The following is a 24,098-nucleotide window of genomic DNA, read 5'->3' as shown; positions in this document are numbered from 1 at the left end:
GAAACTGGCCATTGTAGTGGTGTGGAGGATTGATGGGTTAATTTTGATATCTGTAGCAACAGATTGGAGGTTAGTTTGCACAGTGTTGTAATTGGAAGGGAAACTATTGAAATTGGCTTGGATAGGACTGACATTGCCTGATACAGGGTTAAAGATGGTTAGTGTATTTATGAGGTAGTGTGTGGCAGTGTTTCATTTATTTGGAGGTACATGTTGAACTTGCTTGTTGCAGTGATGAGTGGGCTGTGACAATGCAAATGTTGCATTGGGCCAAGTTTAATTTGACTGAAGGCAGTGTTCAGGGTGCCTGCAGCAGCGTTTTGGTAGGCATTAGCTGTAGTAGCGCAGCTGAAACTGAGTGGTTGTGTTGACATTGGCTTCAGGAACAGTGTTGAGGTTGTCGATTCCAGAGTTGAATTGGATTATTGCAATGTTGAAGGTGGTTTGAGCAGTGTTGAGAATGCCTGACCCTTGGTTCAGCAGTTTACCTGTGGTACCCTCACAATAAATTGAGACAGGCTGAGATCATTTTGATTTATCTCAGGCAGAACGGAGGTTAGTTGAGGTAGGGTTGAAGGTGGCTTTGGCAGTGCTGATGTCTGCCATGGTAACGGTGAGGTTAACTGTGGCAGTATTGAGATTGACTTGGGCAGAAATAGTCTTAAAGTCATCTTGAGGCAAAGATCGGATACTTTTGTTGATCTTAAAGTCATCTTGGGGCAAAGATTGAATGCTTTCGTTGATCTTAAAGTCATCTTGGGGCAAAGGTTAGATACTTTCGTTGATTTTTCAGGCAATGATTGAATTCTGCAGATAGTTTTTGATCACAAAGTCCTCACCCTACACTGTGGCCTAGACCATACCTGATTAGGAATGCTGCATCACATGATTCGGATTGCACCATATATTTTCCTTATTACATATGTCTGCTGTGTTCTGAAAAAAATAAAAGACATCAAAATAGTTTACAATCATTGAATGCAGATTTTGTACAATGCGCGTGAGCGAGGAAGGCGGTCAATTTTAAACCACCGTGCTCCAAATGGCCAGCAGGTGAGTAAGTGGAGTTTTATTGTCATACCTATTGTACCAGCCTATGTTCCATACCACACTAGTACCCACTGGGAGCAGGGACTGAGGGGGGGCGGGGGGGCAGATGCAATTAGTGAATTAGTGTCAGACACGACTGAGGTGTAATCTCCTTAAAGAACAAACGATCGGCATGAATAATCGACCTACTGCAATTTAATGTAAGTCAAGGAGGCGTTACAGTTTTGTAATGGTTTACACTTCCAGAATATTAATAACACCTTCTACCACTAATACAGGTATTGCAGAGTAATAATGTTATTTTTTGTGATCGTTTTTTTACCAGAAAGAGCACAATATATTAAATATTTTCACCCTGGGTGCAGGTCTTTAGTGGGGTCGGGCAACTGGGCAAGGAGGAGCACAGGCACCGTGCTTCAGTAGGATGCAATTAAAATAGGGTTTAGTAAGAGCGTGTGGTACAGCGGCATTAGAAAGGAGGGCTCAGGTGAAGCATAGAAACTGTGCTTTGGTGAGGTCACTCATGGGAATCAGGAGGATGGAAGACACTGTGCTTTGATAGGAGAACATTGGGACATGTGCTTCAGTATGGCCAGTGATGGGACATGAGGAGTTCAGACAACATGCTTCAATGGGGATATGTAAGGCAGCCTCACATTGCCTCCACTTGGCCAGTCATTCAGGAAGCAGGCGAATCGGACCCAATAATACCCTACTTAGTAATGGTGGCAGACATCGTGCTCCAGGCAGTGCTTGAAATGGAAAACTAGAAGTGCAGGTACTCTGTAGCAAAGTGCCTGCTTGTTTCTGAGAAGTGCCGGTACTCTCCAATTAAAAGTATTACTTCTCTCTTGAGAAGTGCTAGTACTCTCCCACTCAAAATAGAAAAGTGCTGGTACTCAGTACCGGCCCATTTAAAGCACTGGCTTCAGGAGGAACAAAGAAACCGTGTTTTTTTAGGGGCAGCCGTGGGACCTCATGAGAAGTATTGATGCCCGGGCTTCAATGGGGGCTGTGATGAAGCAGAAGAGCGGGCCCTGAGCCTAAGCGGTTTTCAGTTATGACGCATGAGGAGGTACGTGGATGCTGTGCGTTAATGGGGTGTGTCTTAAGGCGAGAAGGCCCATAGATACTTTACTGTGATGGGGTGGACCATGATGGGGTCCCAGTAGAAGCGCATGCTGTACCTCGAATCCTTCTGGCCTCACCCCCAGCTTTAAATTCAGATATACTGCATTTGCTCCATTGAGGCACATGCGGCATTAGCTATAGGCATAAAATTAAAGTCTGCTCGCCATTAATCAGTGCTGCTAATTGCCATGCGCCCTATTAGCCATATGGCGTGTAAGGCAGCGCGGCTTTCCAGACATGTGTTAGTGGGGACCCTCTATTTTAAAATAGCTTGTTTTAGAGATTTAATTTTCAAACAACTTTCTGCAGTGCTTTCTGTCAAGACTAACAGCACAACAAAACTTTGCGTTTATGTGACAGAAGGTGCAGATTTACAGCATAATAAAGCCGTGCTCCGCATAACAGGTAGAGAATCTAGATATGCCAACAGGACCTGCCGTGGAATATTTCAGAGCTTCGGAGGCAGCCTCTGTGAGGTGCCTTTTAGGTGCCCCCTGATTTGCAAGGGTTTGTTCGGAGGCAGCAGACAAATAGGATGGCCCGGCGCGAGCGCCCACGTGGCAGCTGCTGAGGTAAGAAACCTTTGCGCCTCAGGATTCTTTTTCAGAACCTTACCAAGGCCTCTGACACGCAGGGCCTTGCAAAGTGACATATGTGATGTAAAACATGCCTGGCTGTTTCCGCCACAGGCCTTATACAACTAAAGATTTAATTTACAGTGATTATTGTGACTGCGGCAATCATTTTGGCATTCTAGCAGGTGACAGGCTGCCCGAGGACGGAAGCAGTATTTGGATGGGAGTCCATCACCGACTTGTCTGTCAGCTTGCGGGGCGGGGCAGAGAGAGTTTGGTGACGCGAGTTCTTCATCGGGGACTTGTAATCAATGTTAGAGGTTCCAAGAATGGTTCTCGCCCTGCCATGTGACCGTGTGGGCGAGATGGACTCCTACAGATCCAGCAAAACGAGCCCGAGGAAGGGTCGGAAAGCCACAGTGGGGTAAGGCCTCTATGGAGCAGCCCTTATAAACGAGAAAGTAGCTCTGGCCTTCAAGAACAAGGAACCGAATCAGCAGAGGAGGGACAATGAAGAGGGAATGAGAAGAATAGTAGCCGTGGACGGAATGAAAGGGAGAACGAACGACGACAAAGGGGAGGAACAAGAGAGCGCATGGAAAGGCAGAAAGATGGGGGGGTGTAAGAGACGGGGGAATGAGTGGTGAAAGGAACAAGGGAGACTATAAAGGGAGTGGTGCGTGCGCGGCCGTCGCGCGGCGAAAGTGAAAGTGATCGCGATCAAGCGCGGCGAGCGATGCGCTTAATGAGCATGAGGAAAGCCATATGGCACCTCTGCTCATAAGCGCGCGCCCGCGCACATGCACGCAAGCTGTAGGCGGTAGCATTTTTTGAAGCCCTTACTAAAAGTCTCGCCGGGCCAGCGCATGCGCTGGGTCAGGCGAGACCTAAAAAATGACATTCTCCATTATAGCTAAAAACAAGGCCTGGGTTTCGGCCTGTGCTTCAATTATATCCCACAGCAAGCAGAGCGCAAGAGCAGCCATTATTGTAATGGAGGACGGATGCAGGGGAAGCCCACGAGCTAGAACGCAATCTGAAGCAAGCTGGCAATTCCTGTGGCAGGTAGGAATAGGTGCACTGCTTTTAGGGGTGGGAAAGCAAAAGGCACACAAACGCAAACCCTGCCACGCGTCAGTTTTGGAGTTTTTGAGGTGCTCAAAGCGGAGAGAGGAGCAGCAAAACTCCATGAACTCCAACCGTGTAGCAGAGTTTACTGCCCACCCCTATTTAGAAACTATAGAGTAAAGAATAAACTAGTAACTCAGTGGATTAGTAATAAAGTCATTTAATGTAGATGTTAATTTATTGTTTCTTTTTTTCCAGACATCTACTTTTATATGAGGAAGAAGAACTACAATGCCTAACAAGACAGAAAGAAAAAGAAACATAGTAGACAGTATTCCCAACTTCAAACTGAGAGATAAAAACGAAATAAGGAGGAGAATATCCACAGGAATACAAGAGAAGCGGGTAAGATTATTAAGCAGTTTGTCAAAACATTATGTAGTAAAAGGCAGAATGTGGGTATATTCTTATCTAAAAATGGAATTTACACATCTAAATGGAAGGAGTACATGTTTCTGACAGTAGGAAATGTTCTAAAAAACCAGGGATTTTTTCAATGAGACAGAAACAGTGTAAGAAGTTACGAGCTAAAATGTTTCAACTAGAGTAATATAGAATTTTCCAAATTTTAGATCCATGCGAGATGAGAAAGTAATGTAACTCACAGGGACATTAACTAGCATGTCTGTCACAGAAAGAGTGCCGAAGTGTAGAAGCCTAAATTAAATCAAAGACAAAAGTCATCAAACCATGCACAGGGATTAAGGTTTTATTTTAACATGTCACGGGGACAGTTGGCTGCCCAAGTGTTCAACCAAGTGCCCAAAAGAAGAATTAAGTTACAATGTTTTATTGTTGCAAACCACATATATATATGTGTGTGTGTGTGCTGCAATTTTGATGGAAATTTACTGGGCATGTGACGTATTTGTCCATAACGGCCGATAAATGATCATGTACTCAAAATTTTATTGGACGCTCATGTAATACCTAGTTACACCCTTCTACGGTTTACAAGAATACAACATTGTAACTTCTTCTTTTGGGCACTTGAGTTAAATATATATGTATATATAGTATACCACAGCTTTTGCCCCCACTCCCGTTAATATCCAGGGTTTTTACACCTGTAGGACTGATTACGCAGTCTATGTTCTGGAATGTACCTGCAAACTAAGTTATGTAGGGAGCACTAAGCTCCAAGTTTCTTACAGGATTCTCCAGCATTTACGAGCTGTGGTTAACTCAGACCCCAACTATCCAGTTGCACGTCACCTAAAACTCGTCCACCAAAATAATTTGAATGATCTTAAATATTATGTGATCGGGTCAGTGACAAAATCAATCCGGGGCGGTAACAGGGAAAAACAATTGCGCCAACTCGAATCCCTGTTCATTCTTCGATTAGATACTAGAATGCCCAATGGATTGAATACGGTGGAGGACTTACACAATTTCTTATAGATACAGGCATTCTGAAGTGCAACCACCCAGTGACTGACTTCTTCCTCATCACCCTCAGTAAATTTCCCTTTTTACTATTTTTATTCTAATAATATTTACTGTATATTGTTCATTGATATGACTACGCGTTTTTTGCACTAATCTTCTGTTTACGGGCAATGTGCACTAGCACTTTAGTGAATAGGGGCTTCATATGCGGCCTCAAACTGTTTACATTATATTTGCACAATTTCTTCTTGTTATTTGCACAATATTTGCACTGGCACTTTATTTTATACTTTTATACTGTTCTTGGGTAAATGCAATAACATTATTAGAGTGCTGGATATACTCTTTAATTATAGAACACGAGCAGCATTATCGGACAAAACTGTTTTTCCTGTTAGTTAGAGGCACATTTTATCACTGTGATGAAATTAATCAATTACATTTGTATATTTGTGCCTTTTAATCTATTTTTACAGTTTGTACCGTATTTATACATGCATGTATTGTGACTCGTGGATATCTATCTATTTATTAACTTTGTATTTATTATATTTAAGATATGAACATTGAAGAGTTTATTTTCTGGCAAGTCTTTTAACTATGTTTATTGCATAGAGGTGTGGTTGAGCAGTATCAACTATGAGTGTGGTCACTATTTAAGCTTCACAATTGGTCCAGCGCGTCATGTGATCAAGACCCTGGAAACGCGGTCGAAACGCGTCATGCTGGGCACTTGCTTTCATTTTACTTGGATGCTTTGATATTCCTGATTTCCTGCAATTAAAGCACTGCATTTCTTCATTCACATTGTGGTCTGTACCTGTTCTTCGCCGGTGGTGATCCAGGAACATACTTTTTCATATATATATGGAGCAACATGGGCAAAATCAGTGAAGTGCTCCAAGGTATTGGAACAACTCAAGACCACCGCATCCAATGAAAGCAAGGCACCGCTGCAGTCGCAGTCCGTGACTACACGGAGAGGCTTGATCACGGTATCGCAGTCTCACGGCATGCTGAAACTAGGCATATGCCGCTGGGCATTGGGGACCAAGGAGAAGGACTTATTTTGGCTGCAGCATTGTGTTTTCACCAACTTGGACTTTTAAAACACTCTTTTCCAACTTCCTGCCCTCACTACGGGATGAAACCAAGATGAGATACTCACCCAGTTAGCCAGGGAGATGCTTGCTGGGAGCTGTAGTTCACCAACGTGGGCGGCAGCGAGGCTCTGATTATAGACTCTGCTCAGCTGGACTGTGGCTATTAACGTGGGAGCATACGAACATTTTGAAAGCTGATTGGAGGGAAACCTTGTTGTTTAAAGGCATTTGACAAAGGCATACTTGCCGAAACGCGTCATGCCAATTGCTTCAATAAAGATCTTTCCCGGTATCCCCGCTGTGTCCCTCCTGTTCATATATATATTTATACCCATGGGTGTCTTGGCGCTTGCTGAACATGCTGAGACTGGGACCACTAGTTGTTAAGCAACCATGTATGTAGCTCCTTTTTGAAGGCTAGCAGGGAGAAGATCTAGAGGAAGAATACTCCAAAGCCTGCCCATGCTATTAGCAAAGCTCCTTCCTCCCCAGTTTGCTTTTCTGAATCTAGCGGTGGCGACCATTCTGGTGCCGGCTGACCGAAGATGTCGGTTTGGAGTGTACTAGTTAAAATGCTTCCATAGAAATTCTGGTCCTCCCCTGTGCAGGGCTTTGTGGGCCATACAGAGCGCTCTAAATTTGATTAGCCTTTGAAGAGATCGAATGCAATTTAGGTATAACCAAGATCAGTCAGGCAGCTGCATTTTGCACAGATTGATGTTTCCTGACCAGTTTTTCCTGAATGTTCATGAACAGTACATTGCAATAGTCTAGTTTTGAGAGGACTAATGCTGAGACCACAGTTTTCCTGGTATTGTTAGGAATGAAAGGAAAGATTTTTCTTAACATTCTAACTATATGGAATGAAGAAAAGACTACCTTGGATACTTGGGCTTCATATTTGAGCTTATCGTCAGTAATGAAGCTCAGGTTTTAAGCTTTCATCACAGGTAAAGGAGACGGGCCCAGGCTGTCGGGCCACAAAGCAGGAGATCATGCCGGAAAGTTTTACTTGAGTTGAGTTTTAAGCAATGCCTGCTCATCCAGCCGCTTATGGCAACCATACAGTCGTGTAATCCTGAAGAGCCAGAGACATCTTTATCCACTGCTGATCTTACCAACTTGGTGTCATCAGCATACGAGGTGGGACTTAGGTAGAAGCATTTAATCAAGGAGACCAATTCAGAAACATATATATTAAATAGGGTTGGGCTCAGCAAGGAGCCCTGAGGGACCCCACAAGGCAGTGTGAAAGGTAAGGATTTGAAATGTCCCAAGTTCATAGTTTGACCTCTTCCAGAAAGAAAGGATGCCAGTAGTGCAAGGGCCTTATCTTTAACTCCTATGGCGTTCAGATGGTTGACCAGAAGCCCGTGGTCCACAATGTCGAACGCTGCGGATAGATCCAATAAAATGAGGGCCGCTGACCCCCCATTATCCAGTGAGGTTCTTATTTCTTCAGTGGTTTTTATCAATGCAGTCTCAGTACTGTGGCCTGCTCTAAACCTGAACTGACTGCGGTCAAGAATAAAATTAGATAGTTCTGCATTGATAATTTTTTCTGTGATCTTCGCTGGCAAAGGAAGTCTAGATATGGGACGATAATTGGCAGGGTCATTGATGTCAAGAGTTGGCTTTTTTTATAAGAGGGAGGATACAAGCTTGTTTCCACAATGTGAGAAACATTCCTTGTAAGTACAGTTGGTTGAACACAGAGGATAGGTAAGTGGCAGTAGGCTGTACCATAAGTTTTAAGTTTCTAGGGGGACATGAGTCATCCGGAGAGCCTGATTTGGCAGCTAGTAGGAGAGTGGCTACTTGATTTAGAGAGGTGGGTGTAAAAACCGAAAGCGGGGGTAGCCAATTGCTTCCTGACAACTCAACTTATCTTTTGGTTGATCAAATATGTTAAAAATTTGGTCGACCTTATCTTTGAAAGTCAAGGCTAAGGTGACGCAAAAGTTTTGACTTTGTATGGTTGAGTTGTTTTTTGGGACCGAGGTATGCCTTGTGATTACCTGAAATAGTTCTTTATTGGATTTGGAAGCATTCTCAATTGTTTGAGTTTAATAAAGACTTTTTTCATTGATGAGAAGGGTTTTGTACTTGGCTAGTGCCGCTTTATAAAGCTGTTTATCAGTGTTGTCGTAATGTTTGCGCTAGTGCCTTTCTTGCCTCCTGTGTGCTTGTTTTTCTGGTCTTAGAGTTTTGGAAAACCAAGGGGCCGAAGGTTCTCCTCCGTGTTTATTAGATGTGATAGGGGGGGTAGTTTTGAGAAGGTAGATTGGAGCCAGAAAGTATGTGCAGAGACTGAGGAATTGGCATCAAGGGAGATATCAGGCTAACTCTGTGCAGTATGAGCTGACTTAGTAACAACTTGTCGAGAAGGAGGTAGATTATAATAAAAAACTTATGGCTCAGTGATCAGACCAGCTAAGAGGAAGAGTTTTGAGATTAGTGATGGCTGAATTATTCGGAAAAAGTACATCAAGAGTGTGACTGGCTAGGTGAGTAGGATCACTAACAAATTGTTTAAGACCTAGTTCTGATGTCATCTCTAAGAGAGCTTGAGCGTCTTTTCGCTTGAGTATTCTAACTGAAAGTTAATGTCTCCAAGTAAGGTGAAATTATCTGATTGGAGACCAGATTCCATCAGCAATTGAAAATTGAGTAAAAAAATATTTTTGGGCCCAAGGGACTGATAAATAAGCATACCAGTAAACATCGCCTGATTGAGTAATTTTAATTTAAAAATGAAAGCCTTGCAATCAGTGGCTGGAATAGCCATGCAGTGGGGCATTTATCCAACTGTGATAGATCAAAGCAAGGCCACCACCTCTTTTTATGGGTCTGTCCAGTCTGAACAGTTCAAAACCCAAAGGAACTGCTACCGCAAAGTCAGGGTCATTCGCAACGTCACCCCATGTTTCTGTAATAAAGTGAGCATCGAGTTTAGTATTGATTATAAAATCAGCTATTTTATATTTATGTTTTACTAAAGATCGTGCGTTAATGAGGGCGATCTGTAATATGGTGTGTTCACTGGGAGGCGAAAATGAGCCAGTGTTGGATGGACCTGTCATAAGCGGTGGCTTTAAAACTGCTCTCTTGCAGTGCGGGTATGACATCCCGCCTGGGGGTGCTATCGAGTTGAAGCATAGTTTTATACAAGCGCGGTTGCAAGGAGGGCAGAGTGCAAGGAGTGCCTTACCTGAATAGTGGATGCGCACCTCATTTTCTTTTGTGGGAGATGGGTATGGCACTGGGCCCGGTCCAGGTGCGGATGGGCGCAGAGGCGCGCCAGCGGCAGGCCCGCCACGTGGATGTGAGGTATGCATATTTTTTTAACTGGGGCCCGGCAAACCCTGTAGTACCCACAGGCTCCTCTGTGGCATTCTACTACTGGTAAATAAAAAGTAAAAAGAAATAATGAGTGAGAACAAACCAATAAAATATTAAAACAGGTTGGTGGTCCCATGCTATGATGCAGACCACCCTAACGGAAGCCAGGCAGTATGAGAAGATAAAATCAGAACGGCGTCCGTGCTCTAGCATGCTTAGGAGGAGCTGCACGGACGCGAGGTATACATATTTAAATACCCTCGAAGGGAGGTGGGCATTTCCAGCCTCTGCACCTAAGCGCTAAGAGAAAAGAAGAATGGCCAAAGTAAAACCGGCTTTTAACTGGGGCCCAGCAAACCCTGTAGTAGCCACAGGCCCCCCTGTGGCGTACTACTACTGGTAAATAAAAAGTAAAAAGAAATAATGAGTGAGAAATAACCAATAAAATATGAAAACACGTTGGTGATCCCAGGCTATGATAGCGACCACCCTATGGGAGCCAGACACCTCTTGGAACAGGAAGTACAAGGAAATAAAATCTCAACGGCATCTGCGCTCTAGTATGCTCAGGAGGATATATATATATATATATATATATATATATATATATATATTCACTTAAAAAACCATAGGTTTCACACATGTTATAGTTAGGTGGATATTTCACTCGTAAAAAACCAATGAAATTCCCCCGTTATAGTTAGTTGAGATAACTATAACTCACGCGCACGCAATCCTCTGCTCATGACGTCACATATTACATCACTCATGACATGGTCAGTGGCATCACTCATGACATCACTCATGACATCATCCTTGTGATAGAGTGGCGGTCGCGCGAGTTATAGTTATCTCAACTAACTATAACGGGGGAATTTCATTGGTTTTTTACGAGTGAAATATCCACCTAACTATAACATGTGTGAAACCTATGCGTTTTTAAGTGAATTTGCAAGGTTTTTTAAATGCTAATTCCTAACTATAACGTGTGTGAAACCTATGGTTTTTTCAGTGAATTTGTACGGTTTTTTAAATGCTAAGTTATGTATGTATTATTATTATTTATTTTACAATAAACTACGTATTACATATTTTTTTTTAATTATTATTATTCGTTTTTGGTTTTTCACCGTGCGCGCACGGTGCGCGCACCCCTGCGATTTAAGATAAAAAAATTCCAATGTTTTTTTCTGCCTTCGGGGTCCTTCAGGGACCCCCTGACAAAGGCTAGGGGGTCAGGAACTCTCTACCCTGCCCCCTTTTCACGTTCGCCACCTTCCTTTTTCACTCTCGCACTGAAAACAAACAAAATGGCGGCCGACACTTCCTGATTTCGACCGATTCGAACGTTGACTAACATGTAACCACCAATCAGAATTACGCTTGCGCACACTAGGGTGCTCGCACGGTGCGCGCACGGTGCGCGGCTATAGATATGTATGTGCTTTTAACTGCAATATTCTCAGGAACTACTATACAGATTGACTCCATATATGCAAAAGGCACATCCCTGAGCTGAGGACTACCTCTCTGCCAAATTTCAAGTAATTCTGTTCAGCCGTTCGGGCTGTACCTTGGACTAAAGGTCCCTATGGAAAATTGCATGGGGAAAACGCGTTTTGGGACCCCCCTTTTTTCTCAGCCCCCGCTTGACGAATCCCCCTGAGACTTTCAGGGTAGGAGCAGAGCGAAGCGCCCCACCTATTTTGAAAATTTTGCGAGGATTCGTCAACCGGCGCCAAAGTTATTCCAAATAGAATGTTGCGGATTTCCTATGGAAACACGGTCCTAACTATAACTATCTACCGGCAACCGCCAGTAGATAATATATATTCATTGAAAAAACCATAGGTTTCAGGGGAGTTATAGTTAGTGGGGCATTTCACTCGTACAAAACCATTGAAATTCCCCGTCATAGTTAGTTCAGCTAACTATAACTCGCGCGCCCGCAATGCACTGCTGATGACGTAACATATTACATCACTCATGACATGGTCAGTGACATCACTCATGACATCACTGATGACATCTCAAATGACATCACTGATGACATCACTGTTGACATCATCCAGTGAATGTATGTTTTTCTGAAAATTAAATATGTTTTATATATGTATATCTCAAGGTCGACGGAAGAATAAATGGGTATATAAGTGTCTAAATGGATGATTTTTTTGTGAAAAATTGATTATATAACTGACAGATTAAGTGTATCTTAGTGAATACATGGGTTAGTGAGTAATGTTTAAATATGTAAATATCTGTATCAGTTTCTCACTTTGTGTATAAGTGGCTGCATGGTTTGGTGAGTAGCTACATGAGTGTCTATATGGGTTATTAGTTGGTTTTGTGAGTATCAGTATGAGTGTCTGTATGGTTCTGTGGGGGGTATTAATTAGTACATAGATGCATGAATGAGTGACCCACTGTTCGTATGTGTTGAAGACAGCATGTATGCAGGACTGTATAGGTGGATGAGTGTGTGTATGGGTATGTTAGTGAGTGAATGACTGTCTCAATAGTGTCTTTATGAGTAACTACATATGTTTTAAACTAGTATATGTGAGTATTGGTGTATATAAGTGAGTGTATGTGAGAGTGAGAGAGTGGAAGAGTTCCTGTACAAATAAGTAGGTGTTTCTATAAGTGATTGTTTAAGAGAGTAAGTAAGTGTAAGTTTCTGTAGAAGTAAGTGTGGTAGTGTGTGTATAACTATATGCAAGTAAATGGATGTTTGATACTTTGCATGTGTGACTATGTGTGTGAGTAACTCTATGGATGAGTGGCGGTGTGTAACAGGATGTATAGGTGTATGAGTACATATGATGAGTGAGTACATGTATGAGTGACTGTATAGGGACTAATGGTGAATGAGTGGATGTGTGTGTAGATCTTAGAATTACTGAATAGGTGTGTTGTAACTGGTATTGGTATGTCCATTGTTTTGAAAATGTTAGTTTGTATTTTTGAGTGTGTGTATCAAAGGTTGTATTAGGGTGAGAGGAGGTCTGCCACTCTATCACAAGGATGATGTCATCAGTGATGTCATAGTCATAGTCATATTTACTTTATTCGGTTTTTGTCGTTGTAAAAAAACATAAAAGCAATAGCAAAAAAAAAAAATACATCATATAACAATACAATTGAATATATTTAAAATAGCAAATATTTCATAAAAGAGACATTTTTTTTTTTAAATTTAAGTTTAAAAGAAGAAAGACTTAATTAATACTAAAACGCCAAATCGTTCTATAAATTCGTTCGATGTCGAAAGATATGTTTCAGAAACTTCACTATTATCCTTGCTGTCCAAACATGATCTAATTGCTCTAAGGCTACTAGTGCTGGACGACATCTTCTAATACCCGTAAGTCTTAAGAGCGGTATTAACCATTTTTTGCGATAGTCACTATAAAATTGACAAAAAAAGACAGTATGGATTGTCGCCTGTTTTGAAATGTTGTCACACGGACAGCAGGCCAGAGTTTTATCCCAATTGTTGTTTGTTGGGAAGGCAACCAAGCGATGGAACAAGTTCAGCCTAAATCTGACCAAAAGAAATCTTTCAAAGGTGGTAAGGTCGAAGGTTAGATAGGGCTGAATATTTGGAGTAATTTGAAGGACAATACTTTGTTGTACTGATGGTTTTGTCCCTTCTTTAACTATCCGGAGTTCCTCAAAGAAGTTAAGAGACTCCTTTTTCAACTTTTTTCTAGAAACCGCTCTAATTAATGATGGATCAAGGTAGTACTTTTCCATGCCTAGATCGATAAAAGAAGATCTTATATATGCTAACCATCGGATTTTAGTTGCAGAATCCAGCTCCATACAGTCTCGGATAATTGATTGTGTCAAGATGTTTTTATCCGAAGACCATATGCGGTGCCAAAGTAAAAGGGGTTGGATTCTAGCTAGGTCAGAAATGTAGGGGATACCAAGTTCAATGTGACAGGCAAAAGTCGATGCGGTCATGGGAAGAGATAAAAGAAATTTCAAAAAGGCATTCTCAATTATCTGAAGTGGATGCATATCTAAATAACCCCAGAGGCCTGCCCCATATAATGCAACTGATTGGCATTTGGCTGTATACATTTTTAACAATTCTCCTGGGGGTCTTTTGCCCAATTTTTTAGAGAATTTAACAATGGCCTTTGTTGTGCGTGCAAAGTGAAGCTTTCTAGACTCGAGGGCAGTTTTCCACTGTAATTTATGGTCAATGATAATTCCCAAATAGGGATATTGGGATGTCGTTGCAATTTTCTTCTGGTTCAAATAAATTTCCTTCATGGTTTTTTTCTTGGGACCAGAAGACATAACAAACGTTTTTTTTTACGTTTATTCGTAGATCTAAAGAACCCATAAAATCAGAATATCTAGTTAGAGCCCTCTGGAGCTCCATTGGGGTTCTTGCCAGGATCACCGCGTTGTCGCCGTATAAAAGAGCTGGGATCTGACGCTCCTTTACTCGTGGGAGGTCCTGACTCCCTTTCAACATGGCTCTCTCCAAACCATTCGTATAGAGAGTGAAGAGAAAGGGAGCCAGGACACACCCCTGTCTTACCCCTCTCCCCACAATGAATGGGGCGGTTAGTTCACCATTCATCCCAAACCTTACCCTGGAGATTGACCATAATTTTGAGTGACTGACACAATCGAAAGCTGCAGAAAGATCTACAAAGACCATGTAGATATTGCCTTTTTTCGATGCTGTATATTTCCCCAGTATTAGTGAAAGATTTAGGGCCTGATCGACCGTACCTAGCCCTTCCCGAAAACCGAACTGGATGTCCGATAGAATCTTAGAATCTTCAGTCCAGTCCTGTAGGCGTTCTAATATAATCCTCCCCGCCATTTTGCCCACCGAATCTAGTAATGAAATTGGTCGGTAGCAAGTGACATCTTGATGGTCTCCATTCTTGAAAATGGGAATCATAATTGTTTTGGACCATGAGCCTGGTAAACCAACTCTACAAGCTGCATTAAGGACCCTTGTTAGAATAGGGGCCCAGAGTTCCAGATTTGATTTAAATAAATCAATAGGAACTCCGTCTGGGCCGGGGGCTTTACCATTTTTGCTTGCTTTTAGTGCTAGGATGACTTCGTCCATAGTTATAAGGATGTTTAGGGGATATGATATTCCTGAAGGACTAGACTCTGCCTGGTCTTGAGGTTCCCCTTCTGAATGATTGTTTGAAAATATCTTTGAGAAGTGGTCATCCCAGGTTCCTGCATCGATAGCCACCTCAATAGTCAGGGAATCATCTGTGTTATTTAAAAAAGGGGATTTGACTATGGACCAGAAAGCTGCACAGTTTTTAGTTTTAATGCTTTTCTGAAGTTGGGCCCATAAATCTAGCCTAAGTTCGAGTTTTCTGTCTTTTAGGGCTGAGTTGTATTCTCTTCTCAGGATTGTTATTTCCTGAGGAACCCTATCTTGTTTTTGCAGTGCTTTTTTTAGTGTGGTGTGAGCGACAGTACATCGATGATTAAACCAGCCCAGTTTTTTCGGTTGGATTGATTTTTTGGTTTTCACGAACAAAGCATTATTGGTTGCTTTTAAAATCTCCCCAAAATGGACCAGGAGTGCAGAATCTGTGGTATGTAGGTCTAGACACTTAGCGATGTCGTTAGATACCTCGTTTATTATTCTATCTGAGGTTTCTACTGGGTCCACCTTTTCCCATTTCAGGGCGTAGCCATTATACTTATCCAGGTAGAGGGAATTTTGTGTCAATAAACTTAATATTGGTTGGGGACGGAATTCATATTGGGGAAAGAATATCATGGACAAAGCACAGTGATCACTTATTGCTGTGATATGTGTATCAAAGTCTTTCATCCGATTGCCAGCTGAGTTTGAAATTAAGATAAAGTCTATGACCGAATGGGTTTCTCTACCTATAAAGGTTGGATCCGGCCAGTCAGTAACAGGGTTCCTGATGTTAGCAATTAGGAGGTCCAATTCAGTTATTATTTCGTTTAAAGTGGGACCTAATCCAGTATGGGAAAAATGGAGGATTGGTTCCCCTAGTTCGTCCGTTAGCCCACATAAAATACCTTTGTTAATTTTACACAGATGTGAGTTAAAATCACCTCCCCAGATAATAGATGCGCCCGAGTTGGAAGATTTTATCAATGTTGATAAATGGGAGGCAGTGGATAGGATAACTGCCCTTGCGTCATGATCCTTTAGGTTGTTATAGAAGTTGACAAGTAGAAGCAAGTCTCCTTTAACAAAACGTATACTTAATATTTGAAAATGGACATCTAGAATGACTGGAGTAATATGAGCCTCTCCTAACAAGTTTGTAATATAAATAGTTAGGCCGCCCTTTGGTCTGCCAGAGGACGAGGGGACCGCGGATGAGAAGTAGGTTTTATAACCTGTTATGTGTATTACTTCTGTGGTCCAAGTCTCCTGAAGGCAGATAATATGTGACTTTTCGAAAAGAGAAGGGCCCTGCCCATTTTCAATTTTAGGAGATAGACCCGCTATATTCCAGAAAAGGAACATTAAAGGTAGACCATGTTTATAAGAATTTCTATCCTGAAGTATTTTAGCCTGTTTTAGTTCTTGAGTTTCCATAGATCTAGACAGGATGGAATTACTCCCAAAAATGTTGGATGTTGTCGATTCCAGTAGATCTGATATTTTGGGAGGAACATTGAGACCATACTGCTGTTCTTTTTGAGGAGTTAATAAAGCTTGATGGTTACAATCCGTCTGAGCTATGGGATTCGTGTCTTTAATAGAAGGGCATGTTACTATGTTATGTAATTGGAGTTTTACACCTTGTGTTTTCCCCAGGTTAAGGCGTCAGTCCACTGATTCCATTTCCGAGAGTGGAGCATATTGATTAAAAGTGGGCACATTATAACTAGGGCAGTGTCTGGGGTACCCAAGTCGGGAACATGGTCTGGGAGGTTTGGGCAGGATGGATTGAGGGTAAAAATAGGTTAAATCTCTAGTAGAGATAGAGTCGTGCTCATACTCCCTCGGCCAATCTCTCAAGTGTCTAACGACATTGCTATCTCTAAAATTGATGATAAAGATGTCACCTCTAATATCCTTGTGTCTAGATCCCAACCACCAGAGTCTTCTTACATTAAGAATTTCTCCATTAATATGTGCCGGAAGAGGTCTATTACAACTCAACCAATAGATAACTTTATTTTTTAGTTCCCGCTGCCCTTCAATCCTTTGATCCTTTAATTCCGGAACCCCTGTTAATATCACCGCATAGGGGGCTGCTTCCGGAGGGAGATCTATTGTTTGTTGTTTGCTCTTTATTGAGTCACTGTTTAGAGGTGGCTTACTCATAGGTTTATGTGCTTTCTCCTGATTGTTGGAGATTTTATTATTGTGCGCAATTTGATCTACGGTTGGTGTGGGGGTAAGGTTATTTTGGGTGCAGGGTATCGTTGATGCAGCTTCAATCCCTATTAAAGGATGTTGAATGGATTGTTCCTCCCCTTTTCCTTCTCGGGAGGGATTATTGGTAACCCTAGTACTTAAATCGGTAGCCTTAGTGAGGGCCCTAAGAGCTTCTGCATTAATTTTGGCGGTTAGTTCAATAGAGTCCAATTGAGTAGACATTATTTTTAGTCTCTCAATGAGGGGAAGTATCAATGCTTTAACTAATACTTCCATAGAACCTAGTAGTTCCTGAAATGATTTAGACAAGATAGAAGAACTTTCTATATCCACATTTAGTTTAGAGTTATCTGGGAGAGCGTTTTTTCTCTTCTGAACTTTAACAGATCGCTTAGGCTGTGTGATCTTAGAGTTATTCTTTTGTTTTTTCTGTGGTGGGCAAACCCGTTCTTTGCGGGGCATTGGGCCTTTACGATCGTCTATGGGTGTGATTACCACGTGGTTGGCGCTTATAATATCGGGGGTAGGAGAAGAAAGCAAATCTTCAAAATCCGTATGATTTGGGCTGGTTAAGTCTTGTGGGTCCGTGGATATAACATGATCATGTATTTGATCGAGTTTTGACCTGCTATTAGGGGGCGGAGTGGTAGCCCTTTGAATGTGACCTAGTGAAGAACATTTCTTATACAAAGGTTCAGAAGATAGGCGCCGTTCTGTGATGGCTATTTCGTGCTCCAGCGCTGAGGCTGCTCTGGTTATAAAGCGGTCCAAGGTCCCCCTCACTGAACCACCCACCAGTGATTTCCTAGGCTTGTTAGGGCGGGGGGTCATAATCCCTGGTAGCGGTAGCTATATTCCTACGGAATAAAAATCTAAATTTATATTACGTTACACAATAATACTGATAGCGAATAGTAGCAAATATAAAACATGTATGTCCAAATTTGTAAGAGTCACCTTTGAGCAGCCAATACGGAGGAACTCTCCAATCAATTGGAACACACAATGGCTTGTGACGGGAGCGTAAATCAAGGACTTAGTGGAGTAGCCCAGCCCAGCCACGGCCAGCCCCGGACGGCCACAGACGGCCCGCCCTTTGCCCGGGCTTAGCCCGCGCGCGGTCCCGCGACGCGGGGATAGTAGATGTTTTTATGGCGCCTCCAGGCGCAACTGCCTGAATGACAGCTTCCGGTGTTGGGGCCAGAGGACTCTGGGGGTTGTGGTCCCCCCTCCACACGGCGGCCGCGAGAGCAACACAGGCGGCGGCGGGAGGGAGACCCAAACAGGTGCAGGAACTTCCAAGGAGGAAAGGCTCCACGAGGTAAGGATACAGTGCTTGTCTATGCCCCAGGACGAGTGATGTCGAGCGCCCGCTCCACCGGGAGAGTAGATGTTTTTATGGCGCCTCCAGGCGCAACTGCCTGAATGACAGCTTCCGGTGTTGGGGCCAGAGGACTCTGGGGGTTGTGGTCCCTCCTCCACACGGCGGCCGCGAGAGCAACACAGGCGGCGGTGGGAGGGAGACCCAAACAGGTGCAGGAACTTCCAAGGAGGCAAGGCTCCACGAGGTAAGGATACAGTGCTTGTCTATACCCCAGGATGAGTGATTTTGAGCGCCCGCTCCACCGGGAGAGTAGATGTTTTTATGGCGCCTCCAGGCGCAACTGCCTGAATGACAGCTTCCGGTGTTGGGGCCAGAGGACTCTGGGGGTTGTGGTCCCCCCTCCACACGGCGGCCGCGAGAGCAACACAGGCGGCGGCGGAAGGGAAACCCAAACAGGTGCAGGACCTTCCAAGGAGGAAAGGCTCCACGAGGTGAGGATACAGTGCTTGTCTATGCCCCAGGACGAGTGATTTCGAGCGCCCGCTCTACCGGGAGAGTAGATGTTTTTATGGCGCATCCAGGCGCAACTGCCTGAATGACAACTTCCGGTGTTGGGGCCGGAAGACTCTGGGGGTTGTGGTCCCCCCTCCACACGGCGGCCGCGAGAGCAACACAGGCGGCAGCGGGAGGGAGACCCAAACAGGTGCAGGAACTTCCAAGGAGGAAAGGCTTCACGAGGTAAGGATACAGTGCTTGTCTATGCCCCAGGACGAGTGATTTCGAGCACTCGCTCCACCGGGAGAGTAGATGTTTTTATGGCGCCTCCAGGCGCAACTGCCTGAATGACAGCTTCCGGTGTTGGGGCAGAGGACTCTGGGGGTTGTGGTCCCCCCTCCACACGGCGGCCGCGAGAGCAACACAGGCGGCGGCGGGAGGGAGACCCAAACAAGTGCAGGAGCTTCCAAGGAGGAAAGGCTCCACGAGGTAAGGATACAGTGCTTGTCTATGCCCCAGGACGAGAGATTTCGAGCGCCCGCTCCACCGGGAGAGTAGATGTTTTTATGGCGCCTCCAGGCGCAACTGCCTGAATGACAGCTTCCGGTGTTGGGGCCAGAGGACTCTGGGGGTTGTGGTCCCCCCTCCACACGGCGGCCGCGAGAGCAACACAGGCGGCTGCGGGAGGGAGACCCAAACAGGTGCAGGAACTTCCAAGGAGGAAAGGCTCCACGAGGTAAGGATACAGTGCTTGTCTATGCCCCAGGACGAGTGATGTCATCAGTGATGTCATTTGAGATGTCATCAGTGATGTCATGAGTGATGTCACTGACCATGTCATGAGTGATGTAATATGTGACGTCATCAGCAGTGCATTACAGGCGCGCGAGTTATAGTTAGCTGAACTAACTATAACGGGGGAATTTCAGTGGTTTTGTACGAGTGAAAAGTCCAACTAACTATAACGCCCCTGAAACCTATGGTTTTTTCAGTGAATCTCTAAGGTTTTTTAAATGCTAATTCCTAACTATAACGTGCCTGAAACCTATGTTTTTTTCAGTGAATTTCAATGGTTTTTTAAAATTCTAAATTGTAACTATAACGTGCCTGAAACCTATGGTTTTTGTTAGTTAATTTCTAAGGTGTTTTAAATGCTAGTTTCTAACTATGCTTACAGAGGTAGCACATGTGAAGAAAGAAGAAAAAACACACAGAAAGAACAAAAAGAAATGCAGAAAGAAGCAACAGAAGTCCTCAAAGACGAAGAAAAGTGCAGGAAGAAGGAAGACATGCAGAAAGAACAAACAAGAGCAGAAAGAGGCCTTGTTGCAAAATCATCCTGTACCCTATTATTATTATTAACTTTTTCAGTTGGGTACTGGTGGTAACTGGCTCTGAATAGCCAGTCCTAGAGCCAGTGCTATGCTAAAAGACACTTAGAATACAGTTAAAACACCTACATACACTAGGGAACACTATGCGTTGGGGTACCCCTGTTATTAGCATGACCTCCTCTGTAAGCCCCTAGTATATAATGGGGCAGGGGGATTAAAACTACCTCTTAAAATGCACCACAGGGCCGTTTGCACACTGGTGAAGGGAGAGGGTGGCTGAGTTGACGTGTGCAAACACGCCCTGTGGCCGTTTTAACTTGGTGGATAGGCGCCACAGAGCTGCGTTGCAGAGAGGTGTAAAAATGTGCACGGCCTGGACCACCTCTCTGCAAAGCAGCGCAGTGGCGCTTACTGGAAGCACCTGGTGGACTAGTTGGCCCCCATGGGCCCTCAGGATTGAAGGGGAATTATTTCCCCAACTTAAAATGCGTCACATGGCGTGTTTGCACACGTCACATCAGGCCCCGTCCCCTCCCTTCACCACTGTGTAAACACGTCCTGTGGCCGTTTTAAGTTGGGAGATTAGGTCCCCTTGAATCCTGAGGGTCCCTAGGGGCATATTAGCCCACCAGCTTCCTCCATTAAGCGCCACAGAGCTGCGTTGCAGAGAGGTGTAAAAAGGGGCGTGGCCTCAGAACACATCTCTGCAACGCAGCCCCCTGGCGCTTACTGGAAGCACCTGGTGGGCTAATTAGCCCCCAGGGGCCCTAAGGATTGAAGGAGAATTATTTCCTCAACTTAAAACGCTCCATAGGGCGTGTTTACACACGTCACCTCAGGCCCCGTCCCCTCCCTTCCCCACTGTGTAAACACGCCCTGTGATCGTTTTAAGTTGGGAGATTAGGTCCCCTTGAATCCTGAGGGTCCCTAGGGGCAAATTAGCCCACCAGCTACCTCCATTAAGCGCCACAGAGCTGCGTTGGAGAGAGGTGTAAAAAGGGGCGTGGCCTCAGAACACCTCTCTGCAACGCAGCCCCCTGGCGCATACTGGAGGTTCCTGGCTGGGCTAGTTGGCCCCAGGTACTCCCAGTATTCAAGGGGAATTTGTTACCCATCTGCAAACGCGCCAGGGGGCGCGTTTGCAGAGTGCTGCAAGGAGGGGGCGTGGCCTCCGGCGCTATGCCGGTTTTTTTAAAGAAGGGAGGCTGTGTGGCCCCCCTTCTTTTTCTAATTTATTGGCCCTGGGGACCCCATTCCCCAGGGCCTGCCCCCTAATATTTTTTTTGTAAATTAAAAAATTTGGAAGGGGGCCGCGAGGCCCCCCTCCCGAGGCCTTCATCGGCCCCTGGGACCCCATCCCCCAGGGCCAGCCTTTGTTGGGGACCGCGGGGGGTCCCCAATCCCCCCACGGTCCCGCCGGCTCCCCGTGTCCCTTGGGAGCCGGCATTGCTTTTCCACATGGGGAGCTGCTAAGAGGCAGCTCCCCGTGTGGAAAGCAATTTGGTTTGCATTTTGAAAGAGAGAGCAGGTTTCCCTGCTCTCTCTTTCAAAATCCAAACCAAGTTTGCTATGGCAGGGCGGGAGCCGCGAGGCTCCCGCCCTGGCATAGCAAACTACAGTGTCCCAGGGGTGGGCACCCCGGGACACTGCAGGAGCTGGCCCCCGTGGCGGTCCCCAGGGCCATCAAGGGCTCCAGGAGTGCGGCCCCCTCCCAACATTTTAAAAGCCCCGGGGAGGTGGTGGTCCCCAGGGCTGGGGGGTGTGGCTCGAGCCCCCCCACACAGGGTATTTTTTAAATAATAAAAAAAACAACACAAGCCCTGGGGGGTGGCGGTCCCCGGGGCTGCGGGGGGGCCATGAGCCCCCCGCATATATTGTCTTAAAGCCCCGGGGCTTGGGGGGGCCTTTGAGCCCCCCCACCCATTTATTTACTTAGCCCCGGGGGTGGCGGTCCCCGGGGCTGGGAGGGCTGTGGGCCCCCCCCACATATTTTCATAAAGCCCCGGGGGATGGCGGTCCCCAGGGCTGGCGGGCTCCTCTGGGCCCCCCATTACAATTAAAATATTGCCCCCGGGACTTTGCCCACCCGGGGGGCTAAATGGTAATGAAGCGCTGGAACCCACGCTTTGTTTTTTAAAAATTTCGATCGAAATTCGCGCTGGGTGTGCGAATCTGGCCGATTTTTTTTTTAATGCTTTTTTGGGCCCTGGGGGTCCTTATGGGACCCCCTGAGCAGGCCTAGGGGGTCAGGGTGTTTCTACCCTGCCCCCTTTTTGCGTTTTGCACGTTTTTTTCTCTGCTTTCTTGTGCCTTGGTTCTACAGAGGCACAAGATGGCTGCCAACACTTCCTGATTTGGAGTGTTGAAAGCCAATTAGCATACAGCTCGTGATCGGGGGGGTGCGCGGATCCTGTGCGGCCATAGATATATATATGATTTTACTTTTGATTTTCCTAGCAACTACTGAACGGATTTACACCATTTAACAAAAAGGCACCTTTCTGAACCAAGGGCTACCTCTTTGCCAAATTTGGTGTAATTCTGCTCAGCAGTTCGGGCTGTAGCCGCGGCTAAAGTTTCCTATGGAAACTTGCATGGTGAAAACATGTTTTGGGACCCCCCTTTATTCTCGGATCCCGCTTGACGAATCACCCCGAAACTCTCAAGATAGGAGCGGACCGGAGCACTCCATGAGTTTTGAAAATTTCACGAAGATTCGTCAACCGGTGCCAAAGTTATTGGGAATAGAATGTTGCGAATTTTCTATGGAAAATAGGTCCTAACTATAACTATCTACTGGCGACCGCCAGTAGATAATATATTACCTACTGGCGGTCGCCAGTAGGTAGTTATAGTTAGGACCAAGTTTCCATAGGAAGAGCATTTTTTGTTTTGCTTATAACTTTGGCGGCGTTTGATGAATCGTCATGAAATTTTCCAAACTAATTCTTTGTTCATATCAGCTCCTATGTTGAAAGTTTGGGGGTGATTCGTCAAGGGGGGGCCGAGAAAAAAGGGGGGTCCCAAAACATGTTTTCTCCATGCAATTTCCATAGGAAACTTTCGACAAGGCTACAGGTCGAAAGGGTGAACGGAATTACCCCAAATTTGGCAGGGAGAAGGGTCTTGGTCTAGAAAGCACGCTTTTGTTTATTTGGTGTAAATCCGTTCAGTAGTTTTGGAGAGGTATTGAAATTTACAGATATCGATATTTGGGAATTCTGCCATCTGATTGGCTGAGGCGTTACAAGCACGAGCTTGCTGCTTATTTGCTGCGAGCAGGTTGCAAGTAGGAAGTGTTGGCAGCCATTTTGTGATTCTGTCGAAGCGAGTAAGGGGAAAAAAGGGCGAAAAAAGTACGAAAGAGGAGGGTAGGATCACTGTAACCTCTGTGGGGTGTTTAGGGTGTGCTATACAGGGGTGCAAAGCAAACTACTCATCCATACCGGCCTGAAAGTGCTGGGCTATGGAAATTAAGTGAGGTATTGCCTAGAGTCTGATGCTGCTAGGGTGAGCTGCTGCGGGACTCAGGGATTAAAGCGTGAGCCCAAACTGTGTGTCTTATGCTGTGAAGTCATATGCCCTCTCCGTTGCACCACATCTGTGGAAGTAGTGTCAGCATGTGTTTATACCTACTAGGACCAACTACTGACCCCTACTGGTCTGAAAGTGCTGGGGTACGGAAAATATGTGTGGTATTGTCTAGAGTCTCATGCTGCTAAGCTGAGCTGCTGCCGGACTCTGGGATGAAAGCGTGAGTCAAAATTGTGTGTCATATGCTGTGAAGTCCTGTGCGCTGGCCGCTGTGCCACATCTGTGCAAGTAGTGTTAGCATGTAGTTATACCTAC

The 24,098-nt window shown here is 44.8% G+C and overlaps 1 long non-coding RNA gene across 1 annotated transcript in view; it reads left to right on the top strand.

The window, feature by feature from the left end:
* Positions 1-24,098, top strand: part of LOC146785517 (uncharacterized) — a 64,742-nt gene that overhangs the window by 14,437 nt on the left and 26,207 nt on the right. Inside the window, exon 2 of the long non-coding RNA XR_014970677.1 lies at positions 4,083-4,229. This is a non-coding gene — a long non-coding RNA (uncharacterized LOC146785517). The remainder of the gene's footprint in view (positions 1-4,082; positions 4,230-24,098) is intronic.

This window comes from Triturus cristatus, chromosome 11 (assembly GCF_964204655.1).
Source record: "Triturus cristatus chromosome 11, aTriCri1.1, whole genome shotgun sequence".
NCBI lineage: Eukaryota > Metazoa > Chordata > Amphibia > Caudata > Salamandridae > Triturus > Triturus cristatus.
This window is presented reverse-complemented; position numbering and strand designations above follow the sequence as displayed.